General features: G+C 39.0%; 1 non-coding gene across 1 annotated transcript; it reads right to left on the bottom strand.

Annotated features, from left to right (window-relative positions):
- Positions 1 to 4,243: 4,243 nt before the first annotated feature.
- LOC142163745 (small nucleolar RNA R71) lies at positions 4,244 to 4,348 on the bottom strand. Its single transcript, XR_012694675.1, has one exon. It is a non-coding gene; the product is annotated as a small nucleolar RNA R71 (small nucleolar RNA).
- Between the last annotated feature and the right edge of the window lie 16,714 nt (positions 4,349 to 21,062).

The following is a 21,062-nucleotide window of genomic DNA, read 5'->3' as shown; positions in this document are numbered from 1 at the left end:
GTATTTTGTGGTCTTCTTTCTCGGGCACAAATTCCAAAAGACAAAGAACCACACAGTTTTATCATTAATCTAGATTTTTATCATTTCTCATTTCTGTTCTAAATTAGTATACCATAAGATTTTTCATTTTGTTTGTCTTTCTTTCCAAGTATTTTAGTGTTTCCACTAAACCCCAATGCCACAACCACCCCCACCCCCACCTCACATAGAAAAAATTACTTAGATCACATGGTATTATTGAGTATTGAAATGTCTATAAGTTTTTGAAAACAGTATAGCAAAACAGATTTGAGTATTCTTAAGTGCAATCCACTATACTCCATTGAAACTAACATATGTCATACTGAATTATTGGAATATATAAAAAACCATTATAAAGAAACAAAACAACATATTCAATGTGATCTCATAGGTGGGATCTAGGAAAAATATAATGTGCGCAAATCTTACTCTTATCTTATGTAAGATAGAAAGACGATTTCCGATAAATTAAATCAGACCATTATAAACTTCTTTTTTGGATCTAAACTTAAAAATGCAAAGAGCATAATAAAAACAAGTTGTCCACTCACACCCTTGATGATTCATGCTTTTTAATAATTAAAAGATAAATTTCACAAATCAACAGACAACCAAGGCCCTTTTCTTCCTCCTTTTCATTTCTCCACCAATTTTTCGGGTATTATTCTCTTTTTTTGTTCAGTCTGCCCAGCCTTTCAAGGATGTGTAAGGGCGTGCAGAAGACTCTTGGATGGATCCAAGAAACCAACCCTTTGGACATAAATTAATATACACGAGTTGGGAATCTCTCCAATTGCATAATATATTACTACTGCCCTATATTCACTCTACATGTCATTCATCCACCATAATGTTTGCTCACTGTCCCACATTTTTAACATAAAAAATGAAAAAACCAAAAAAAAAAAAAAAAAACTACAAGAAAGCAGTAATTCTCTTTATTTTTTTGTTTTCTTTATGGAAAAATCCTTTTGGCCACACCTTTTTTGGCCAGATTGACCCAAATGGGGTCATTTAGGTAATTTTACGCCCCAATTAAGGTTTCAGGCGTATTTCTATACCGATAATACCCTTTCAGTTAATTTTGAATATTCTCTCCCACCATTTAATATTTGTCTTCTCAATGCATGGAAGATCTCAAAGGTCCAAACCCTATTTCCCATAAAGCTTTTATTTATTTATTTACGTATTTTCAGCCTTTTTTTTGTAGTATACATCCATATAATTCAAAATAATTCATCGATATACGTGTATTTGATTGTGCAATTCGTATATTTTTAGTATTTGATTGTGTATTTTGTATATTTTTTTAGTATAATAAGGTCTTCAAAGTCCTACTATTTAAACAAACCTATACTACAATATTATGTATATATAGCTACAGATTCTTAGCTTCATGTATGAAAATCGTGGCTAATAAATAACAATAGCCACAAAAATTAAAATTCCGTGGCCATTTACAATTTCATAAAAAAATTTAGCTACAAAATAAAATTGGCAAAGCTAATTTATCATTTTTGTTATATTTACTAACTGTCGTGGCAATAATTACACAAATAGCTACAAATTTATTACTATAATAAAATTTCGCAGCTAATCATATTTTTTTGCCACGCATTTGAAGTTACTGTAGTAATAGCAGTTATATAGCCATAAAAACTTACTTCTGACAAAGTGTTATAGCTAAATAGATATTTTTGCCTCAAATAATAAAAGCTTAATAGCTATAAATTTATTGTTACAACAATATTTTGTAGCTAATTGTGAGTTTTTGCCATACGTCTGAAATTACTATAGCAATATTAATCTTTTAGCCACAAAATATTACTAGAGACAAAGTGTTGTAGCTAAATAGGTATTTTTGCTTCAATTATGAAAATTTATGGCAAAAATTAACTTAATAGCTACAAAGTTATTGTGATGTAATAAAATATTTTAGCTAAATATAAACTTTTGTCACGTGTTTGAAGTTACTGTAACTATAACATGTTAGCCACAATAATGATTTGAAATAAATATTGAATATAAAAACTATTTTAAAATTCACGTTATAAGAAACGAGAACATTGTTAGCCTAATAGCTACAATTATTTTTTATGATAGATTGATATAACCGCGACAATCAAGATAGCTAATGAACTTCCGTAGTTAGTTATAATTTTTGTCATGCGCTTGAAGTTACCATATCAATATTATTTACCATAATAAATTAGTTGTTAAAAATGTTCATAGCTAAAAAACATTTGATTTGATTATAAAATCAATATAAAAGTTTGTCCAAAAATCAAAGAAGTTTTATGAAAATAAATTTCAAATATAAAAAGTTAGATTTTTCTTACAATGTAGAAAAGTTAGTAAGTGCATATAATTAAATTTTTTATTAATTCTCGAATAACAAAGATTAAAATAATAATAAAAAATAATAGATTATGTGTACACTTACTTATGGCATTGATGTTTAGCTTAAAGTATATATATTTTTATGTAAATTGCCTTATATCTTACTCTTGTTTCGTGAATTTGTGATGTTAAATGCGATGAATTATATTGATTTGAAGTGTTTTACTTGTAGGAATGATTCGGGAGCAATTTGGGACAAAACGTGCAAGAATTGAAGCTAAAACGAAAAAAATGGCTCTGGGTTGGGCGCTGGTGACGTGAAATGTGTCCTATTTTGCCCGGGACAAGTTTATTTCGGCCCTAGACCTACCCAACTGATATAAAAGCAAGACTAAACCTATTTTTGGGAGAGGAGACGCACTTTGGAGCAAATATATACGCAAGAAACATTGAGGAGCAAGAACATCTCAGAATTCTTCATCTTTTCTAGTATTTTCAATTAATCAAAACTTATGCAATTGTTTGATTACATCATGAGTGGCTAAACACCCATTGTTCCGGGGTTGTGATTTAGCCATGAATATTATTGTTTAACGTTAGCTTGACCTTGATTATAATTCACCAACATATGGTTGTTTCTTCAATTCTGTGTTTAATTGCTTAATTATCTGGCCAGCAGTTAGGTTCTATTTACTATCTATGCTATGCTTGGGAAAGCCGTGTTTAGATTAGAGAAGAATTGAAGAGAGCATGATCTTAACCCTTAGGGAGAGCGGATTTGTGGTTAGGATAGGAATATACCTAGTTACCATGCTTAATTAAATATCGTGATCTTAATGCGTTCTTAATAGATTGATTTCATAGGAATATAGGGGTTAATATATTGAGAATAGATGAGTAGTACTTCAGGAGAAGGTTATGAGAGCATTTATCTATTAATTAGCAACCATTAGTGAATTATATTAAAGGGAGAGTTAATTAGAACACAATACGATTGGTGAATCGATCACAACTCTAGAATATTTGTCTCTACTGAATACAAAACAATCATCTCGTTACTTGATAATTTAGTTATTATTTAGAATCGTAGTATAATATAATCATATTATTGGACTTTGATTTTAGCTGGATTGAATAACAATTTTAGTGAGTTAGTGAGTAGTTTACACAAGTCTGTGGGTTCGACACTCAACTTATCATTATATTATTTGTACGACCACGTATACTTGCATGTGCATTTGGGAGCAACAAATTTTTGGCGCCGTTGCCGGGGACTTGAATATTAAGTATTTGTTAGTTTTTGCTTTAATTGTTTATTTAGTCTAGTCTAACGTTACTTGATTGTTGCTCAGATCTCAGGAACTTTGATTGAATGTGTAGGGTCAGAAGCCAGGACCGACTTCAAGGATTTGATCCTGAACCTGAGAGAACATTTCACAGGAGGTTGAGGGAAGCAAGGGACACGAATAATATTCAAGCACTTGTTCAATTTCCTGTGGACATGGCAGAGGAGCAACCCATGGCTGTTCAGGAGGTGGCGATGCCCAGCATTGTTAATGTCACCTCCAGTATAGTGAAACCTCGGATCACTGGGCACTTTGAACTGAAACAATGCATGATCCAGCTGCTTCATGCAAACGGGCAATTTATGGGTCTTCCACACGAGGATCCACAACAGCATATTCTGAAATTTTTGGAGATTAGTGATACTTATATCACTAACGGGGTCACTCCAGATTACATGAGGCTCACACTTTTTCCATTCTCTCTGTTGGGCGAGGCTAAGCGATGGCTAAAGGCAGAACCAGCTAACTCCATCACATCATGGAATGATTTGGCAAGAAAATTTCTGGCAAGGTTTTTTCCTTTAGGCAAAACTCCAAAGATCAGAAGTGAGATAGTGGCCTTCAAACAGAAAGCGGGAGAATCTTTATACTCAGCTTGGGAAAGGTTCAAGGGGCTACTCAGAGACTGTCCTCATCATAATCAGACGAATGAAGTATTAGCTCACACTTTCATAGAAGGGCTACATTCAGAAACAAAGATCGTGGTAGATGCTGCAGTTGGGGGTCAAGTGTTGGAGAAAAGCTTTGACGAGATATATGCATTATTGAACAAATTCTCCAAGAGCAACCCGGATTGGCAAGGAGAGATGGCCAGAAACACAGTGTAAAAGTTTGCAGGGGTTCTTGAGTTATATGTCATCTCAGCATTATCCGCACAGATTTCTACACTGACCAATCAAGTCAACCAGATGAACTTGAGTATCAACAATCAACAGGTACAACACGTTCTAGCTTTTTGCGAAATATGTGGAGAGGGGCACACGAGTGACATGTGCCCCGCAAACCTAGAGTCTGTCTGCTTTGTGGGTAATCCAAATAGGAGCCAAACAAACCAATATGGGAACACATACAATCCCAACTGGAGGAATCGCCCAAACTTCTCTTGGGGTGGAAACCAGGGCACTCAGAATCAATACAGGCCTCAAGCACCTCAACAACAATATAGACTACCTCAGGTTGAACAACAAACGAGTCCTACAAGTCACCTTGAAGACATGTTTAAAAAATGATGGTTGAACAACAAAGCCTCACCACAACAGTGAGAAATTTGGAGCGTCAAGTGGGACAACTTGCCAGTGCTCAAAACACTAGACCAGCTGGAGCTCTTCCAAGTGACACTGAAGCAAATCCTTGGGCGGCCCTTAATGCTGTGTCGTTGAGGAATGAAAGACAACTAGAGGAAGTTATTTCTAAAAAAAGGAAACATGTGACTTTTAATGAGAGGCTAACCACTATAGAATCAACATCAGAGAAAGCTAAGGAGCCAGAGAAGCCAGCTGGAGAGGCGGTGGCTGAGCAACCCCCACAATTGGTTGCAAGGCCACCACCTCCCTTCCCTCAAAGATTGCAGAAATTAAGAGATAATACCGCATATAAAAAGTTTCTTAATATCTTGAAGCAGGTGCAGATTAATATTCCATTGGTTGACATCTTACAAGAAGTACCCAAATATGTAAAGTACATCAAGGACATTGTGGCAAATAAAAGGAGGTTAACCGAGTTCGAGATTGTGGCACTTACTAAGGAGTGCAGTTCCAGAATTCAAGGCAAGTTACCTCAGAAATTGAAGGATCCAGGTAGTTTCACTATCCAAATCTCATGGGTAAACATGTTGTTGGGCGAGCTTTATATGATCTTAAAGTGAGCATCAACTTGATGTCGCTATCTATGTTAGACAGTTGGGGTTGGGTGAGCCACGCCTAACAACAGTTATCTTACAGTTAGCTGATCGCTCCCTTGCTCATCCTGAGGGAGTGATTGAAGATATGCTAGTTCAAGTGGGTTCTTTCATATTCCCTACTGATTTCATTATGCTAGACTACGAGCCCGATCAGGAAGTCTCATTTATTTTGGGGCGTCAATTCCTAGCCACGGGCCGAGCTATTATTGATGTCTGCGAAGGAAAGATGACAATGAGAGTGGGTGATCGAGTGGAGGTCTTCAATGTTTATAGAGCAATCAAGTTACCAGCCCACTATGAAGAGTTATCTATGATCTCTGTGGTGGAGAGTGATGCCACATTGTTAGTGCCCTATATGAGCCCCGTAGATCCTGTTGAACGAGTATTGATTGGGGATGTAGAAAATAGTGAAGATGAAATGATAGGAGAAATTGAGCAAGTACTAAATATGTCCTGCAGTTATGTACATGGGTTTAGAAAATTTGAAGAGTTAGATAGGCCTGTTACTCTGACCTTTCCCAGGCCATCTATTGAAGAAGCTCCGAAGCTAAAACTCAAGCCACTTCCAGTGCATCTGTGCTATGCCTATTTGGGGAGCTCTGAGACATTGCCCGTGATTATTTCGTCCAGCTTGACCAGCACTCAAGAAGAAAAATTACTTAGAGTACTCCGTGTGCATAAAATGTCTATTGGGTGGACTATAGCTGACATCAAGGGTATTAGTCCATCGTTTTGCATGCATAAAATCTTTTTAGAGGATGGACACCACCCCCAGTGTGGAGCAGTAAAGAAGATTAAATCCCATTATGAAAGAGGTGGTGAAAAAGGAAGTAATCAAGTTGCTCGATGCAGGGATCATTTTTCCTATTTCTGACAGCAACTGAGTAAGCCCAGTTCAATGTGTGCCCAAACAGAGAGGAATGACTGTAGTTGAGAACGAGAAAAATGAGCTAATCCCTACTCGCACTGTTACAGGATGGAGAGTCTGCATTGATTATAGAAGGCTCAACAAGGCAACTCGCAAGGACCACTTCTCACTTCCATTCATCGACCAAATGCTAGACAGGTTAGTTGGACATGAATATTACTGCTTCCTTGATGGTTATTCAGGATACAATCAGATTGTCATATGCCCAGAAGATTAGGAGAGGACTACTTTCACTTGTCCTTATGGCACTTTTGCCTTCAAGCGAATGATGTTTGGACTTTGTAATGCACTAACCACTTTCCAGAGGTGCATGATGGCTATTTTCACCGACATGGTGGAAAAATTCGTGGAAGTGTTTATGGATGATTTTTCAGTTTTTGGGTCTTCTTATGATGACTGCTTGAGGAATTTGATCAAGGTGCTAGCCCGTTGTGAAGAAACAAATCTGGTACTGAATTGGGAAAAGTGTCATTTTATGGTACAAGAAGGCATCGTGTTGGGTCACAGAGTATCTAGGAGCGGCATTGAAGTTGATAAAGCGAAGGTGGAGGCGGTTGAAAAGTTACCTCCACCTAATTCAGTGAAGGGTGTTCGGAGTTTCTTGGGACACGCGGGTTTCATCAGTGCTTTATTAAAGATTTTTCGAAAATTGCTACTCCTTTGTGCAGGCTGCTTGAAAAAGATGTAACTTTCAACTTTGATGATGCTTGCCTTAAGGCATTTGTAGAACTTAAAAAGAAGTTGGTGACTGCTCCTATTATTGTGGCACTTGATTGGTCCTTACCATTTGAACTCATGTGTGATGCGAGTGACCTTGCTATTGGGGCAGTGCTCGGCCAGAGGAAGGACAAGGTGTTTTATTCCATCTACTATGTGAGTAAGACTCTTGATGATGCAAAGCTGAATTACACCACCACTGAGAAGGAGTTGTTAGTTGTAGTGTGGGCCTTTGAGAAATTTCGGGCGTACTTGGTGGGAACGAAAGTCATAGTCCATACCGATCATGCAACAATCAGGTATTTGTTTACAAAAAAAGAATCTAAGGCTAGATTGATGCACTGGGTTTTATTGCTACAGGAATTTGATGTAGAAATACGAGATCGAAAGGGGACAGAGAACCAAGTAGCTGACCACTTATCGAGGTTGGAAAATCACGAACACGTGGAGGAGGGTGGCCAAATTAAAGAAGTATTCCCTGATGAGCAACTTTTTGCTATAAACCAACACCCTCCCCTATGGTACGCAGACTATGTGAATTATCTTATGAGTGGGGTACTTCCTCCCAAAATCCAATCTGAAGCTAGAAAGAGGTTTTTACATGATGTGAACTTCTACGACTGGGATGAGCCCTATTTGTACAAGCAATGTGCTGATCAGTTGATGAGGAGATGCATTCCTGAAAAAGAGGTGGAGTTAGTGTTGTATGATTGTCACGCATCACCTTATGGGGGCCATCATGGAGGAGATAGAACAGCTGCAAGTGTGCTACAATCTGGTCTCTTTTGGCCGACTTTATTCAAGGATGCCCATGCATTCGTTAAGAAATGTGACCAATGTCAGAAAACGCGAACAATCACAAGGAAGCATAAGATGCCTTTAAATAACATTCTAGAAGTTGAGTTTTTGATGTGTGGGGGATAGATTTTATGGGGCCATTTCCACCGTCCAGAGGAAACAAATACATTTTGCTAGAAGTTGACTACGTGTCAAAATGGGTGGGGCAATTGCTCTACCAAAGAATTTTGCCATGGTGGTAACTGTTTTTGTGAAAAAGAACATATTCTCGAGATTTGGGACTCCACGTGCCTTAATTAGTGATGAAAGGACTCATTTTTTGCAATAGATTGTTGAATAACCTTCTAGCTAAATATGAAGTTCGCCACAGAGTTGCTACATCATATCATCCTCAAACAAATGGGCAAGCTGAGGTGTCAAACGGAGAAATCAAGCAAATATTGGAGAAGACAGTGAGTGTGAATAGGAAGGATTGGGCTACAAAGTTGGATGATGCCCTATGGGCATATAGGACTGCATATAAAACGCCAATTGGAGAGTCCCCTTACAAGCTGGTTTATGGGAAGGCATGTCACTTGCCCGTTGAGCTTGAACACAAGGCATACTAGGCCATTAAAAAGCTGAACATGAACCTTGGAGTCGCAGGTGAGAAAAGACTGATGCAGTTGAATGAGTTAGATGAGTTCAGGCTGCACTCTTATGAAAATGCTAAGCTATATAAAGAAAACACAAAATAATGGCATGACAAGAATATCCAGCCACGTCACTTTGAGCCAGGCCAACAAGTATTATTATTCAATTCTAGACTACTGTTGTTCCTTGGGAAGCTAAAGTCAAGATGGTCAGGTCCTTTTGAGGCGGTAAGAGTCACTCCTTATGGTGCAATCGAGCTGCGAGCTTTAAATGGTGAGAGGAAATTCTTGGTGAATGGTCATAGAGTCAAGCATTATTGGGGAGGAATGATTAATCGTGAAAAGACCAAGGTTGTACTCGCTAATGAGTAAGTGAGACTCTACGTCATGCCGCGACGTTAAATCAGGCGCTTGTTGAGAGGCAACCCAATTTTTATTGCATCCCTAGCTAACTTCTTATTTTTTTTTCTTTTTAGAATAGGTAGAGTATTGCATTTTCTTTATAGGTATAGAAATTTCAGATGTAATGGTGTAAGACGTGTAAATTGGGTATATATAAGGCTCAAGGGATTGGGATGTTTATTCAAAAAAAAATAAAAAATTTCAGCGTGAACAGCGCCCAGGCCAGCGCCCAGCGCTGCCTGGGGTGCCAAACATAGTAGGGTCCGAAAACCCCAGCGCCAGGAAGGGCGCCAGGCACCAAGCTGGGGTGTCCAGGTAAGTTTTTCTTAATTTTTTTTATTTCGTTATTTATTGTATTTTATCCCATACCCATTTAACCCAACCCAAATACCCATTTACACTAATACTACTACCCATATCCCTTCCCAAACCCACCCAAACACAAACAACCCAAAATTTTACAACCTAAAGCAGCACAACTCCGCGCCAACCGCTACTGCTCTGTCGACTCCCTTCTTCCTCTTCAGGAAATTGTGTCTCCAATTTTTTTTTCTTTTTCTTTCTCGCCATCTTGCACTCCTTTTACAGGTATTTCTTCTTCTTCTCTTCTCTTTCTTGGTGTACTCTAACTAGTAGATTAACATAATCCCAATCCCAAGAGCCCTACTTCCCCATTGTTTTCCTCATATAGTTCTTATGAAATTTTTATGGTGAGTGATGTGTTTTGGTCGAAAATTATGTGTTTGATATGTATACGTAGTAGTAAATTAGAATTCCCTCTACTTTGTTGAAAATTTGGAGGGCCACCATGTTCCACCATTGTTGAAATATAAGAACACACTTTATGGCCACATTGTGTTTGTTTAAATGCTTGAAAGAGGATTTTTGGTGCACCGGTGAAGTCTATGTAACCGGAAGCAATTGTGTATGCATTTGGGCTAAGTCTGGGGTGAGTAGGGTCACTTTTACATGCTCGGGGATGTGGTGTTGATGAAGAACATGTTCTTACACCATTGCTTTTATATGTTGTATGTTGTAGAATCTTGTAAGTTAGCCTAACTTAGTATAGTCTAGTATTTGTGAAAGGTGCATACTATATGCCTTTTGCTTAAATTATTGAGAATTCACGTTGCCATGATCAATCTTCATTGTGTATCATGGGGAAGTCTTGAGTACCCATAGATTTGAGGTGCAATACTTGTATTTGTGCCTTCGACTTTTAAGTATGGGCTCATTTCATGACTTGCACGACAACCTGAGGCATATTTCTTGAACCATTATCACATTCATGTTTACTTGTGTAGCAGGATACTATGGCTCGTGATAGCACTAGCAAAGGAAAAGGAGTTGGACCTCCACCACCTCTTCGGCGACCAAAAAGCGCAAGTAGGAAGAAAGCTCTTCACGGCAATCCAAAGGGCAACAGGCTGCCGAGGGATCGAAGCAAGTGCCATTGAGGCCGAGGCCTCGTTTGGACTTGGTTGATGCTACTGCTATAGCTTGGCATAGAGACTTCATGTCATCTAGTCGGTACATTTCTGAGATGGGGATTAATACCATAGCCTTAGAGAAGCAATTCCCGGAGATACTTTACAGGTTGCAAGCTTTATAGATGGACAAGTTCTTGGAATGCCCGGGGCCTGCGAACCTGAGCATGGTACGAGAGCTATATGCTAACTGGGATTATCGCAGAAGCACTTCATGTGTACGAGGAAAGGATGTGCCACTGGGCAGGGAGTATTTGTGTGACTATTTGGGAGTTGAGAATGCCGACCCAAGGAGACTCCAACGATTGATCTGAAAGCCGAAGTATGAGCAAATATGTCACATTCTTTGTGGCGTAGAGTCCAATGCTAAGTGGATACGGAAGCAAGGCAACATTCACCTCTCTATGGTCCGCTCAGACTTCAACAACACTACCAAAGTGTGGTAGAACTTTGTGTAGGTGAGATTAATGCCGGCAGAGCACAGCAGTGACTGCACTCGAGCTAGGGTGTGTCTCATCTTCTCCTTGAGGATAGGCCGACCAATAAATGTAGCTGACATCATGCTCAATGAGATGGCCCGCACAAGGTTTGGGCGACAGATTCGGTGGTTCTTCTTTGACAATTTACTTACTCAGTATATGATGTTTTGCGGAGTACTTGAGTACCCCAGACATGATGAGGTGGTGAAGGTGCCGTCAGGGCTTATGGACATCACATCGGTGGTGGAGGCATCATCCAAACTCACCCCTACTGCCCGGATGGAGCGAGAGGAGAATTTCAACAGGTACATTAATAATACTTTGAACTTGCTCATGAGCAGGGCTGGCATTACAGACGAGGAGCGTATGCATTTGCGTGATGACTTGTCCAGCACGTCCAAGGTGATGTTGGGGATTGCACTGGCATCCCCGTTCACCCGTCTGAGTACATCAACTCTGCAAAAGGCTCGGATACTGAGGATGAGGATGGCATGGTGCTACGGGGCCCATGTATTTGGTGCCTTTCAGACCGGATGACGATGACCCTAGCACTGCTGGGGTAGTGGACTTTGATTGACAGGGAGGTTTTCTTCTCACCCTACTCTGTTTTTCATTTTTACTTACATCGGAGGCTATGCATAATTTAAGTGTGGGGTGGGAGGAATACTACCTGTGCTGTAGTTGTATATTTTGTATTAACTTGTTTTGTTTTGTTTCCATCAATGCGTAACTTCTTGACTTGTTAAGCTCATACTTTATTCAATGTATATTAGGTCCTTTTATTATTTTAAATAAGAATTTAGCATAATTTATTATGTTTAAGCACTTATTATAAAATAAGTACTCATATAGAAGACTTTAATATGGTACTTAATGTAATGACCCGACCGGTCATTTTGAGCTTTTGCATTTTGATCGCCAGTTCTCAGGCATGACTTGCCCTGTGTAATGTATTATGATTGATGTAGATTGTTGGTTTTGATTTTCAAAAAAATCCGAAGGAATTTGAGAGAACAATCTCAAATAAAAGCTTTGAATTTGAAAGGTTTGACCAAAAGTTGATTTATTCGTACATGAGCTCGGAACGGAATTTTTAAGATTTGGTTAGCTTCGTTGGGTGATTTATGACTTAGGAGCGTGATCGGAATTTGGTTTTGGAGGTCCGGAATAGAACTAGGCATGAATTGGCGAAGTTGAGATTTTGGCGATTTCTGGTTGGTAGGTGAGATTTTGATTCGGGAGTCGGAATGGAATTCCAAGAGTTACAGTAGCTTTGTTATGTCATTTGGGATGTGTGTGCAAAATTTCAGGTCATTCAGACGTGTTGGTTGGGTTTTGATCGAAAACGTATTTCGGAAGATTTCTCAAATACTAGTCTTGAATCCGATGTGTTTCGGGTAATTTGATGTTGTTTGAGGTGATTTGATGATTGGAACAACATTGAATAAGGTATTTGGTTATGTTTGTACTTTTGGTTGAGGTCCCTGGGGCCTCAGGATGATTTCGGATGGTTATCGGAGAAGTTAGATGTTGGTTGCAGCTTCAGATTTGCTGCTTCTGGTAGTTTTGCAAATGCGGTTTGGGGAACACAGATGCGGTGCCGTAGATGCGGGTGATTCATCGCAGAAGTGAAAAAAGGGGCAGATGGGCTGAGACCGCAGAAGCGGCTATGTGGACCGCATCTGCGAAGCCGTAGATACGGGGAAAGGATCGCAGATGCGAGATTTGGCCGGCAAGTGATTTCCGCAGAAACGGAGGGAGAACCGCATATGCGGTACTGCAGGTGTATTTTTAGACCGCAGAAGCAGGTCCTGGGTCATAAGTGAAATCCGTAGAAGCGGAAGCGCGGATGCGCTTACTGGATCGTAGGTGCGAAAGAGCTGGGCAGAAGGTATAAAAATGCCCTTTCGCGATTTTCAGCCATTTGTTCACCATTTTGTGCGATTTTGGAGCTCCAAGCTGTGATTTCAAGAGGGGATCAAGTGTATCCGCAGAGGTAAGCTACTTGGGCTTTATACCTTGTGTTTATGGCGATTATATCATTGTTTAATCATGAAAATTTGTGGAAATTAGAGGAAGAGATGGGAAATTAAGGCTTGAAATAAGAGAGTAATTTTTTTAGAATTTGAGTGACCATATGAGGTCGGATTTTGGTAAATTTTATATGTATGAACTCATGAAGAGATAAGGAATCTAATAGTGTGAAAATTTCTGAGTTTCGAGAAGTGGGTTCGGGGTTTGGGTTTTGCTTATTTCGGGATTTTCGATATTTTTCGATTGTTTTCGCTTGGGTTTTATTTCCTTAGTATATTGTGATGTATTCGTTCTAATTTTGGATAAATTTGATGCGCGTGGAGGCCGATTTGACGGGCAAAAGCGTCGCGAGCTAGAGTTGTAGCCAGTTCGAGGTGAGTAATGATTGTAAATGATTTCCTGAGGGTTTGAAACCCCGGATTGCACATAGTAGTGCTATATTGAGGTGAGATACGCGCTGGATGATGAGCGTGGGGTCTTTTACTACTGGGGATTGCGACTTGGTCCATCCCGATAGATGATTTTACCGCGTATTTGACTGAAACTTGTTTGTTATCGTCATGATTTGGGTTGATTGCCATATTTGGGCTTCGTGCCAATTATTTGAACCCTTCGAGGATTTTTATCACTATTTCCTCACTATTTTTGAATTATTACTTGAACTCAATCTTGTTGATATCCACTATTTTACAAACTCAGCCACTTTTACTCAGATTTGAAACTTAAATGATATTTCTAAATGATGTTTTGGGCTGAGAACTACTGTTTTACTAATGTCTGAGGGGCTTGCGATGATTTTCGGACTGAGTGAGGCCGAAGGCCATATGTGAGGATATATTGAGTGATATGAGGCCGAGGGCCTGAGATACTTTTATACGCCACGAGGTGGCTTGAGTGATATGACGCTGAGGTCCTAGATTTGATGCCAGGAGATGGCTTGATATTACGTTTGGGCCATAAGGGGCCCCTCCCGGAGTCTGAACACCCCCAGTGATCACGGGTACCCATTGTGATCACAGAGTGAGTCCGATGGGCTGAGAATGTTCTGAGAGTGAGCCCGAGGGGCTGGTATTATTTATGTGTTTACTTTATTTCCATTTGTCTGCCATTACCTGTTGATTGTGTTACTTTATGTGTTATCTTCCTGATTGCCTGACATTACCTGTTAAATTGAGTGTTGGGCCCGAGGGGCAAATTTTTGTGCTTATTTGCACTAACTATTTTGCATTCATTTGCATAACTATTGAAAAAGCCATTTTCAAAAGAGGTTTAAACTAAGAAAAGGTATTTCTAAAGATTTCACAACTTCGCTGTTTTTCTCAAGGGTTTTTACACCGCTTCTATACAACGTGTTGGTTTGCTTTACGTGATTTTTTAATGCTCAGTTGTTATTTACCTTTATTACTCACTGAGTTGGAGTACTCACTTTACTCCCTGCACCTCGTGTGCAGATGCATGTATTTATTTATCCGGTAGCGGGTGTTGAGCTGATCGGAGGCTGAGTCATAAGAGTTTAGCAAGGTGGCTGCCCGCGTTTGCAACACCGCTCTTCTCCCTTCTCTTTCATCAGTCCTATTTTGTACATTCAGACCTTGTAGTCGTATTTATACTCTAATAGATGCTCGTGACACCCCGGTTTGGGCTGTGTCGAAATGGTTTCTACTGTTGTTATCATTATTTCCGCAAATTATGGTTATTATATCATGTTTTAGAACTACTTATGGTATTTAACTGTTTAAAAAAGGTGGCCTATTTTTGTCTAGCTGGCTTCATCTTCACGAGAGGCGTCATCACAACCGGGTTCGGGGTTAGGGTCGGACAAGTTGGTATCAGAGCCTAGGTTACATAGGTCTCACGAGTTATGAGCAGGTTTAGTAGAGTCTCGCGGATCGTTACGAAGACATCTGTATTTATGCTCGAGAGGCTGCAGAACCTTTAGGAAAATTTTACATTCTTGAATTCTTATTGTGCGTCCTTGATTCAACTTGAAAAGTAACTCTTGAAATTCCTTCCACGCATTCGCATGCTCGCATGAGCTCTTAGTATCAGACATGCATCAATGGCATGTAATTCCCTGATCAAGGGGCGAGATACGATCTCTGTGTGGTGATGTTGGGCCAGTATGGAGGGCTTGAGGCCGAATTTTTTTTACCTATAGCTTGAGCACCGAGGTGCCGATTGTATGAGCAAGTGCTTTTGAATTTATATGTTGGTAGTTTTTCCCTATTAGTGGAAGTGACGGTTGGATGGCTATGTAGTGAGAATGTTAGTGCTGCGAGATGTATTCGTATGATTTGGAAGTGACGAGAAAGGTCTGCTGGAGGATAGTAGAACTATTAGGTGCTTGATTTCCGTCTTGATTCGAGTTATAGCCTGAGTTATGGGTGTCACACCTTCTTTTTCGCCTGCGCCGCCGCAAAGGGGCGCGAAAGGGAGTTTTTCCAATTAAAGGACAATCGAAACGGGATTTATTTATTTATCAGAGTCGCCACTTGGGAGATTTATGGTGTCCCAAGTCACCGATTTTAATCCCGAATCGAGGAAAAGAATGACTCTGTATTACAGTCCGCAAACTAGAAATCCGGATAAGGAATTCTGTTAACCCGGGAGAAGGTGTTAGGCATTCCCGAGTTCCATAGTTCTAGCACGGTCGTTCAACTGTTATATTCGGCTTGATTATCTGATTTTATACAATTATGAACTTATGTGCAAACTTTAAATTCTTTACCGCTTTTATTATTATTATTATTATTTTAACAGAGAATTACAACATTGTGAAAAACATATCTCGAACCACGTCACATCAATGTACCCGTGGTTATCGACACATTTCGACTCTGTTGAGATTTGGATTTGGGTCACATAAATGTGCACCCAAGTTTAAGAAAGTAAATTGTTAAAGGGCCGTCTAAAGCGACTAGCATATCATTATTTTGGGTAAGGCCGTGAAATTTGCTAAACGACCGATCCCGAAGTCTATACAATTATTAACCAATTATTGAGGGCCCCGCAACTTGTGCATTTTATTGGGCAAGGCTCATCTCGTTTATTTTAAATGGATAATCCTAAAGTGCCTACATTTTTTCTATTAAATTTGTCTCTAAAAATGAAAGAGAAAAGGTCCAAATTTATTTACATGCTTACGAGTTGTTATAGTCGGGTTCCGAATGCAATTTGTTAAATCAGAATGTAAACACAATATGGACAGCCCGTTGGCCAACGTAGGCCCAGGTTCACCGCATGTAGTATTAAACGTGACTTGGGCCGTCTTATTCCAATATTGGGCCTAGTTAATTATTTCTACACATGTTCACAATTTTTGCACTTATAGAGATATAAGATGATAGTATCTAACTAAGCAAGTTACATGCAAGTTTTAGAAAGAGCAATTAATTGGAATGAAGTACCTTAAGGGTCTAGTTTTAATCCTAAATTCAAACAATTGATTGTTGGAGCTAGATTGCCATGATATTAAAACAGTCTACTGACTTGGTTTTATTTAACATGCATTTGAACTGATACTACCTAATAACCAAACTAAGATAACGGGACATTATTGACTACATTATTATAACACTGTCCAGTTATACAGAAATGGCAGAATTTTTTTTACAAAAAACAGTAGTGTATAGAATGTCCTAAGTACAATCAGTAACAAAATTAAATCAAATTAAAACTTCAACTCTTTATTTGTATTCATGCTTCATGTTTAGCTTACAGTAACCAGCGTATGAGTTGCGTACCTGATATTGGAAGCAAAAGAAGAGGAAGATCAGCGGAAATGCAGTAGCATACAACGACAGCAACACCCCGCAACCAGTAACAACCAGCAACGAGAAACCAGTGACAGATTTTAAAATCAAGCAAAAAATCCAGCAATAACCAGTGAAGTAGTAGCAAATAACCAACCAAACTCAAGGAACAAACCAAATAAAAATCCAGAAACACCAACAACAGTCAACGGGCAGAAACAAAGTGAACCTTTTTTAGATTGAAAGACCAGTTAATGTTTAACCCTTAAATTCTGACTCCATATATCCAACGTATTCAGAGTGTATATCGGGTGTATACTACTCTCTCTTTAGATTTCCAGAATGTTTTTTCTGTTTCGAAAAATCCTCAAATCTCTCTTAATGTTCAGAAAATTCCCCCTAATTCGCTCTTAATATTCAGAAAATTCCCTCCAATTTTCTCTTAATATTCAGAAATTCCCCCCTAACTTGTGTCAAGCTCTTCTTTATTTATAGCCAAACTTGAAGCACTTAAATTAATCTCACCATCTTCTCCTCATCCCCTTTTTGAATCCCACTACTTAATATTTTGTCTCCCACTATATTAAACAAATATATTAATTCCCACTACCACATATCTTTTCTTTATTTAATTCCCCTATTGCCCCACTACTGCATGCTTTGTCCCCCACTATATTAAATAATGTATTAATTCTCACTACCACATGTCTTGCCCCCTACTATGTATTAAACAATGTATTAGTTTAATATTATTAGTACCTAGTGGACGGAGCACTCAAATTAATCATTTTTAAGACTCATTTAAAATCCCAAAAATGCCCCTGAAACTACTAAAATTACCATTCTACGCCATCAACTATATCCAATCCTCCTAAATCAATTAACCAACTAATAATCAAATTCTGCATAATAAACTTGCCAAACAAACTTCTAATCGACAACGTTCATGAATTAACAACAAAGCCAGATCAATATTCGAACAAACTCAGCAGAACAAACAAGTAAATACAAATCACTAAAGTCGATCATCAATCGAACTTCGAATTAAATTCAACAACATTACAACAAAGATAAATGATTCAAACTAAATCAAAAACTAAAGACCAACACATAAACACTCACATTAAATCACTTGATGAAAAACTAACGAACTTCAAACAAAAAATGAACACGAATTAAATCTAACTCAAACAAAGACCTGGGTTCGAATTCAAACCAACCTATCGGATCAAGAACATAATCATGGAAAAAAGAAAAGGAACGGAAGATGAATTTAATGAACGAAAACTAAAAGAAAAGAGAACGGAAACCTACTAGTTTGAAGTCCGGGTTCGAACGGAAAACTCGACATATGACTGAGCTGCTGGTTCACGACTAGAAATGGGGAGCAGTTGCTTGGCTGTTGAAGAAGAAGTAGCGGCCAGGGAGGGGGTCGTTGGAGCTTGCAACTGGAGGGCTGCCATGGAGTGTTGGTCGTTCAAGGCTGGAGCTTGAGGATGAAGAAGGTAAAGCATAAAGGGGGTCGACGAACAGCCTCACGTCGCTGAAAAGTGGTCGACGAGGAGGTCGACGGACTGTGAGGAGCTGGACAAAGAAGACGAAGACGAAGAAACAACAACCATAGTTGCTGGTCGTTCATGGTGGAGCTGGGGTGGTGACGACGAGAGGGCAGCTAAAGACGAAGCAACAGCCATGGTGGCTGACTGGAGCTCGATAGACTGTGAGGAGCTGGTGGTCGACGCAGCGGAGATGAAGAAGAAGAAGAAGCAACAGGTGAAGCTGGCTGGAGCTCGACGGACTGTTTGAACTCGACGAAGAAGATGAAGACGGGGCAGCTGTTGCGTCAATGGCGACGAAGTAAATGGTGGTGAGGGGGCATCCATGGATGGCGTGAGAGGGAGCAGAAGCAGCGAGGGCAGCCATGGGAGGAGGGTTTGTTTGGGGGAAGGAGAAGAATAGGGGAGCGGGTGTTTTTTAGGGTTTTTAGGTTAGGGTTTTTCAAAAAAAATGAAAAATGGAAGAAGGGGGTGTTTGTTTGGATTATGAGGCGGACCGGGGCGGATTGACCCGGTAGGGGTTTGGTTAAGGAGTTATCTGGTTTTGTGCTTGTGGTTTAGAATTGAAGAAAAGGCCCAATCCGATTTTCTTCTTCTTTTATTACACTACCAAAAAATTGGATTTAGCTACGAACATCGTCGCTAATCTGTCGCTAAAATGCTCGTTGCTAGAAGAATCTTTTGATAATCCGTCGCTAATCCGTCGCTAAATGAGATTAGCGACGGATTTTTCTGTTTAGCTACAGATTTTGTCCGTCGCTAAACCCTGGTTTTTTTAGTAGTGTTTGCATCACGTATTAAAGCTGCAAGTGCGCTTATTAATGTTGCATAAATTATCCTATTGAACTAAATTAATTTATAAAAGTGTTAATTAACTATTAATAACAATTAACACACAATTAAATAGCAATTACTATAAAATCACACAATTTGGACATTAAATGCTAAAAATGCAACGTACATTATATTTATGATTTTTTGTTCTTGTAAAACAAACTTAATTGCTCCTAATTGTAGAATTAAATCCTATGCAAATGCGACATATTTTTGTATTTTTTTATTAATTTAACAAATAAACATGCACGGACAAATACAAATAATTATCCAAAAATGCCACAAAAATTCTCAAAATTGCACACAAAAAAAATTGTTTTATTTTGAATTTTTGGGAGTATTTATCACATAGGGAAAAAATCACGTGCTTACAGCTGCCCCTCTTTGTCCGAAAACACGAAGAGTTTTCGTGCAAAGATAAAGTGAGCAGTGTCACGCCTCCTTTTTGCGCGCCCTGCCCCGAAGGGTTAGATGCGCGGGTGGAGTTTTTCCAATTTAAGTGACAATATTCGAAATGGGATTATTTATTTAATTCAGAGTCGCCACCTGGGAAAGGTTTGGTTTTTGGTGTCCCAAGTCACCGGTTTATCTTGAATCCCAAATCGAGGAAATTTTCGACTTTTCCAAATGAAGTCTGCGAACCAGAAATTCTAAGTAAGGAATTCTGTTGACCCGAGGGAAGGTGTTAGGCACCCTCGGATCCCGTGGTTCTAGCACGGTCGCTTAAATTGTTATAATGGCTAAATATCCGATTTAAATACATGTTGTGACCTATGTGCTTTTATTAAGTTTCAATTGCTCTTACTATTATCAATTATTTTACAGAATTGCAACGTCGTGAAAATGCGTCTCGAACCACGTCACAATCAATGCACCCGTGATTGTCGACACATTTGGACTTCATTGAGATTTGTATTTGGGTCACATCAATGTGCACCCGAATCTAAGAATGTGATTTAATTAAACCGCGCCAACAGAGTCTAACGCGCTATTATCTTTGTAGAAGGCCATGAAATTTATTAAATGGCCCATCCTGAATTCTAGATAATTATCAGGGTTATTTATTGAGGGCCCCGCAATTTTGCACCTTTATTTGGCGAGGCTTGTCTCTATTTTAGAAAAGGATATCCTAAAGTGGCTACATTTTTATATATTTGCGTAAAAAAAAAAAAAACTAAAAGAGAAGAAAAATGCTAAATTAACTATATGCTTTTGTCTAATCCGGACTCTTATCGATTTCTGATTGATTATTTACAAAGCGGAAGGATGCCATAACTTATGAAACATACTTTAATTGGACAAAGAAATTACATTCGAGATTGACCCAATATTATACTTGTGTCCAAACGTTTCTTGAATTGAATTTTACTAGACTGATTGGGGCTGAAATGAAGGAATTAACTACTGGGCGTTGTTACTAATGGGATTTGAACATGATATTATGTACTGCCTAACGAGACCCAGCAAAGACTAAAATGAAACAAGTCAACATAGTGTAAGTTTGGAGTATCCATACTTTGTATTAACAAATAGCTACGAACTAAAACATGAAGGACCAAACTCAGAAGTGTATTAGTTAACAATACATTTTCGTACTATTGAACTGGGAACTAACAACTACACATGCCCCTTAATATGCCATGAATATTACAACAAATGATTCTGAACTTCTTCAACCTTTTCATTTCATGCTTTCAAGCTGTTTCAATTACATCAATATGGGCCTGAAATGTGTACCTGGAAATGCTGAATGTGCACAGGAGAAAAAGAAGAAGATGTTGAGATCAGCAGCAAAATAAACAGGACTAGCAATAGCAGCAGGACAGAGCAGCAGCA

This window comes from Nicotiana tabacum, chromosome 8 (genome assembly GCF_000715075.1).
Source record: "Nicotiana tabacum cultivar K326 chromosome 8, ASM71507v2, whole genome shotgun sequence".
NCBI lineage: Eukaryota > Viridiplantae > Streptophyta > Magnoliopsida > Solanales > Solanaceae > Nicotiana > Nicotiana tabacum.
This window is presented reverse-complemented; position numbering and strand designations above follow the sequence as displayed.